The following is a 6,352-nucleotide window of genomic DNA, read 5'->3' as shown; positions in this document are numbered from 1 at the left end:
AGTGGTGAGCGATGCACTGGTATTGTCCGAGGTGTGTGTGCACGACAGAGGCTGACTTCGAGATTTAAAACCTGTCACTCTGCTTGGGCTCAGATCCAAGAGAGCGCCCAGAACTGGAGGAAAGGAGGCATTTTCTGCAGGGAGAGGACAGGTGTGTAAGCCACTAGGTAAATGCCGAATCACCCGGCAATTTTATGAACATCTTTTTCCTCGGAGGGGTAAGTCTAAGATGCTCAACAGATCCTTGTGTAAACAAAAACAGTTAAAAACAGAGTCCCTGGGGTATGAGTGACACCTGTTCCTAAGTGGTTTTTCTGTTTGTTTGTTTTCAGGGAGATTTTGCAGATAAGTTGAAACAGGCCCATAAATAGTCTGCCCTTGAATTGATGCCACTCCTAGCGACCCTATAGGACAGGGTAGCACTGCCCCTGTGAGTTTCCAAGACTCTAACTCTTTACAGGAGTAGAAAGCCTCTTCTTTCTCCTAAGGAGCGGCTGATGGTTTCGAACTGCTAACTTTAATGAGCAGCCCAACTCCAAAGCACTATGCTACCAGGGCTCCCTCATAGGGTCTTTCCCCAGGAAAACTCTTTTCTGTGGTTTAAAAAGCTTCCCCTGCAGGACGTGAGGGTCACTGTGAGAAAGAATTTGTTTCAAGTGGGAGTTGGGGCAATCATTTCCAAGTGAGGGCACACCGACCTCACAGTGAAGGGCAAGCGAGAGTTGTCCATAAGGCTTTGTAAGACTTTGTATTTCAGGGACTTATTTATTGCATATACTATTGCACATTACTCTATGTATTGCATATAAACAGCAGGGAGGCCGCCGTCGGAACTGCCGTCTTGTGGGAGCAAAACCGAGCCCTGGCTCTCAGAGGTTTCACTGGCCAGTGTTGATTTCACCAGCCTGCAAGCATGGGGGATCTTTTTGCTAACCTCTTCAGAGGACTTTATTGCAGAGAAAGAAAGAAAGAGAGAAATGCACATTCTCTTGGTTGGGCTGGATGCTGCAGGAAAGACTACTATTCTGGACAAACTCAAGGTTGGCAAAATATTCCTCCTCTAAGTTTCAACGTGGAAACTGTGGAGTCCAAAAGCACGCTGCTCTGTGTGGAACGTGGGCAGCAGCCAAGATAAGATCAAGGCCCCTTGGGGCCACGATTTCCAGAATACACAGTGTTTGATCTTTGTGGTTGACTGCAACGACTGGGAGCGTTGTGAATGAGGTCCAGGAAAGCTCGTGCGGATGTTGGCGAAAGACAAGCTCGAGGACACTGACATGCTAGTGTCTGCTAACACGCAGGACATTCCCAATGTCATGAACGCTGCTGAGATCACAGATCAACTGGGCTTGCGCTCCCTGTGCCACGGGACTGGTACAATCCAGCCACCAGTGGAGATGGGCTTCATGAAGGACTGGATTGGTTGCCCAACCAGCTCTGAAGTCAGAAATGAGCCGAGACCTGTTGTCCACCTTCTCTGCCATCTCTCCTCCTTCCTCTCTCTCCCCTCTGCTTTACTCTCATGTGGCAAACTGTGCCACACTGGGGTGTCGAGTGCCAGAAGCTGCCTCTATGGGTTTGGCCACAGTGTGTATGCACCATGCTGTCAATGTGGCAGATGCAGCCTGCCAACAGGTTTTTTATTTAATATAAATAGTTTTTGTTTCCAATAAGGCAGTTTCTGGCACTCCTATACAATATTACTCAGCTTTTTTATTGTAAAACAAACAACTCCCTGTGGTACTGAGAAGGGATTTCCACACACTGGCCCTGGGCTCCCAGGAGCTACTGTGATGGAAGGCCAAATGCCCTCCCTCTGGGCCTTGAGACCTGTGTTGAGATCCATTGTGGCAGTTGGTTTTTAACGTGAGCTCAGTGCATTTTTTAAAAGTAGCTGAAAATAAAAGGAGGACACTTGACCCCACTGAGGGGAGAAATATGCCCAGTGTAGGTTTTACAGGAACAGCCTGAATACTAGTCCATCCGATCATCGTCTGTGTTTCCCTTTGAAACGTGGAAGAAGTTGACAAGACAAACCCAAGATCAATGTACATGGTCACAACAGAGATCCCGGTAATTATGCTTTGTCTTTGGACCATCCCGTATTTCACAGTGTGTGCTTCGACTGGTGCTCACACGTTGACTGAGGAGATAAGCTTTGAGTCTGCGCTGGGACTCAACACCATCTGAATACAGCAGGCCTTCTGTTAGGCCACCAGGCCTAACCCCTTCATCAAGCTGGGCTACTCCTGCTGGCCACTCAAAGGACCCGTCACGGCACTCTCTGCAGCTGGCCTGGCATGGCTCTCAGTTGAGAAGCAAGCAAGGAACCACCAACCTTGGACTTTGGTCGGGTGCATGGTGCTTCTGTGTGACCACTTACCAGAGCAGAGAGCCCCAGAACTGCCCCATGCTTACTCTGAGAACTTGACCAAAGCAGCAGGCTCCCAGGGCACACAGCCTCCCTCCCACAGGAGCGCATGCAAGCTGGGAGCATTCCCACTAGAGCGCACAGCCCATTGGAGCACCCCTGTCTGTACATGGGTGAAGTAGCTTCCACAGCCCCATCCTGCAAGGATCAGATTTGGCAGTGAGCAAAGATGACCTCTACACTGCTTCTCTTGTATTTTGATAAACAGTGAAGAAGCTGGAGCTGTGAAATTTGATCTTCAGAGGGAAAGCCCCTCACAACTGGTTTATTTGGTGTTGTAGAACCTCTTACTCTTTTCAGTGCAAAATTAGTAATCAGCTGTTTTGTATACTTGTGTTGTTTTCATTTCGACAAACAAGCACTGTAATTATAGCAATTGGAGAAAAAACAAACAGCCAAGGAAAGGAAAACCAACCCAGTTGTCATCATGTGAACTCTGGGTATGGTGACCTCTTGTGTGTCCCAGCAGGACTAGGGTCTGATGACAAATTCCTTCCAAGGTAGCCTTGGAAGTTGTCAACCATTCAGTAAGAAGCTGAGCGTGGTAACCATCTGCACCTTTCAGGGATTCCTAATAAAACATCTATAGTAGTTGAAAATAAAGTTACTAATAAAATGTCTATGGTAGTCGAGAAAGGGCTATTGGGGCAGAGGTAGCTAGTTAACAGTGAGGAGGAGGAGAAATGGAGGCCAAGGGAAGGGAGGTAAAGGAACTGAGTAAGAGGCTCCAGGCTTTCTGGGGGATAGGGAGTGGGATGGGGGGAGGCGAAGCTCATGGACCTCTACTTGAGACGAGTAACTGGTTGATCTGGGAAAATCATCCAGTCCTCCTTTCTGCTCTGGCTGAAGGTCAGACCTCGTGGATCAATCACTTTCTGGAGACCCTTCTCCATTCTGATCTTTTAGCACTTTTGACTCTGTTGGTAGGGTCCTTAGTCCGCAGGCTGCCTAACAATCTTATTCTAATGTTTGTTTGCCCAGATGTTTACATTGCTTGTAAGTTGCCCCTCTTAAGTACAGAGGGGCTTCAAAACATCTGTGGGAAAAACAGAACTTAAAGATCCTGGAATTTTCACAGGAGCTTTTTGAAGCCCGTTCCTATAGTCTATCATTGAATCTAGGCTTATATTACTTGAAAGGTGTATCTTAGTCCTAAAAGTTCTCTGATCTGTTTCCCTGCTTCTCTGAGCTTAAAGAATTGACTGAAGTGGCTAGGAAATGAGATGCTTGCTATTAACCTAACAAGAAAGTCTACAAAGCTTTGAATCCTGAGATTCTGTCAATGTCTCAGGGACAAGTGTCAAAAGATGGGCCTGGTGTCTAACTGGCCACTCCCCCAGGAAGAACAGGACTAGAGCGATCTCTTCTGATGATGTGGCACAAGCCCTGAGGCCAGGCTACGGCCTGTTTGCTCAACTGATTAAAAAGACAAAAGCTTGCAGAATCCGTTGGAACTTGCTCTGGAAGATCAAATAGTGCAGAGAAGGCTAGGGACTTGTGCTTTATTGTCTGTAAATAAAGGCCCCAGGTTTTCTGAACGTTGTCAACAGAATCAGTGTGGAACTCTGGCACCTACAGCCTAAGAACATTTGCTGTCTTTGCCTCTCAAATTACTCACCCAGGTTATTTAATGAGCGTTACTTGATGATTATTATCAAACAAGCAGCTGATAGGTAGAATCAGCTATCTTGTGGGAGAATCTGTCTCATTTGCATTTTGTCTTTTCAGTTAAATGTTTATCAGAACCAAGGACAATGACACAAATGAGAAGTGATGTATTTGAGTCCTGGTATTGGCTAAGAATACTGAAAGTACCGCGGACTCCCCAGAAGAATGGACAAACCTGTCCTGGAGGAACAACATCAGAATGTGCCTTTTAAGCATGAATGACAAGACTTCACCTCACAGTCTATGGCCATGTGATCAGGAAAACCAATCAGTCCCTGTACAAGAACACCATGCTGAGTAACATGGAGGGTCAGTGAAACAGAGGTAGCGCCTCAACAAGATGGACTGGCACAGTGGTCGCCACAATGGACTAAAAACATAACAATTGTGAGGATAGTGCAGAATAGGGAGCATGTTGTTCCACTGCACGTGGGGTCCCCCCCCCACTTGCGTCAGAACTGGCTCAATGGTGCCTAACAGCAACAAAGACGAGATTGACTGAAAGCGAGCATCCAAAACATGATGAAACAACTAATACTGAATAAACAAAGAAATAGTTAGTGAACAAATGGTCACATTTTGATCTTGGTACAGATGCAAGTCCAGTTCCAAGCTAGTCTCTGTATCTTGTCTTCCCCAAATCTAGTTGGCCTCAACTTCTGAAAGAAATTCTGGAATAAAGCTGTCTCGTCACTCATGTAGCTAGATGGAAGGGTGGACTTCAGCTTATGAGAGCTGGAAGGGACTCCAGAGGTCAGGTAAGCCAAGGTACTCATCTTACAGAAGAGGACATGGAGCCCTAGAATTCATATACTTATTAGAGGCTAAGCAAGGTCCAGGCCCAGCTAGAGTTGACCACAAGAGTTCTTTACCTTGTGGCCACCTGTTTTCCCCTTTCTTTTAACTGTTGCCTCTGCCCAACCAAGAAGCCCCGAATGAAATTCTGGAGGAAGTCCCTACTCCCTTCCTCATTTAAAAATATTAGCAAATAAATAAGTGAATGAACTGGACCTTCTTTATCGTTGTATGCTTGATTTTTTAAAATGAAGTGGAAAGTTCCCGACCAAACAAGATGGTGTGGACTTGTTTCCACCTGCTTCTTCCAAATAAACACCAATCAAAGCTCTGGAAATAGCAAGAGCCACGCAAGAGCGTGTAGGCAGGTCCTAGGTTTCAAATTTCCAATTTATTTCAGTGATTGTTGCTGTTATCAGGTGCCATTGAGAAGGCGCTGATCCAGAGCAGCCCATGGACAACAGAGTAAAACCCTGCCTTGTCCTGCAGCAGCTTCGACATCATTGTGATGCTGGAGCCCATTGTTGGAATCACTTTCTTTTTGTTGACCTCAAATTTACCAAGCGTGATATCCGTCTCCAAAGCCTGGTCTCTCCTGAGAGCATGCATCTGCACAGTGTGTGAGACCAAGTCCCACCATCCTCACTTCGAAGGAGCATTCTGGCTGGATTTCTTCCGAAAAGATGGCTTCTTCTGGCAATACGCAGTACGTCCAGTCCTTTTTGCCGGCATCCTAACACCAAAGCAGCACTCCGTCTGCAGTCTTACTTATTCGTTGTCAAACTTCGCATGTAGATGAGGAGACAGAAAGTACCATGGCTTGAGTCAAGTGTACCTTCGTCGTCAAAGTGACCTCCTGTTCTTGACGACTTTGAAGCGGTCTGGGCAGCACATGTGCCCAATGCAATCCGTCTTTTTGACTTCTTGATGCCTGCTTCCATGAGCACTGATTGCGGATCCAAGCAAGAGGAAGTTCTTGGAACTTCAATCGTATCTCCATTTCCTGGTCCAGTTTCCAGGATTTGGTGTTCTTTCCATGGAGCTGTAGTCCGTTCTAAAGGCTCCAGTCTTTGATTGTCGTCAGCACGTGCTTCAAGACCTTCTCAGTGTCAGCAAGAAGGTTGTGGCACCCGCATATCACAGGCTGTGAAGAAGTCTCCCTCTGGCGCTGATGCGGTGTCCTTCTTTTGATATTCGACTTTCTCAGACTATTTGCTCAGCATACGAGTTGAAAACGTGTTGTGAAAGGCACTGCTGACACACACCGTTGCTGATTTTCCTTTGATCTATTCAAATAACTTCCTCTAGGTCATGTACAGGTTCCTACGTGAGCACAATGAAGTGTTCTGGAATTTCCATTCTTCACAGTGATATCCAGAGCTTGTTATGATCCACTTGAATGCGTTTTCAGAGTCAATACAACACAGTTAAACATCTTGTTGCTCTTCTTTTCTTTCA

The 6,352-nt window shown here is 46.4% G+C and overlaps 1 pseudogene; it reads left to right on the top strand.

Annotated features, from left to right (window-relative positions):
* Window positions 1–913: 913 nt before the first annotated feature.
* Window positions 914–1,453, top strand: LOC101660989 (annotated as a pseudogene).
* Window positions 1,454–6,352: the final 4,899 nt, after the last annotated feature.

The sequence above is a fragment of the Echinops telfairi genome, unplaced genomic scaffold (genome assembly GCF_000313985.2).
Source record: "Echinops telfairi isolate 266 unplaced genomic scaffold, ASM31398v2 ScPeMD7_7400;HRSCAF=8409, whole genome shotgun sequence".
Lineage (NCBI taxonomy): Eukaryota > Metazoa > Chordata > Mammalia > Afrosoricida > Tenrecidae > Echinops > Echinops telfairi.
The sequence above is the reverse complement of the archived record's forward strand: the minus strand, read 5'-3'. Positions and strand labels throughout refer to the sequence as shown.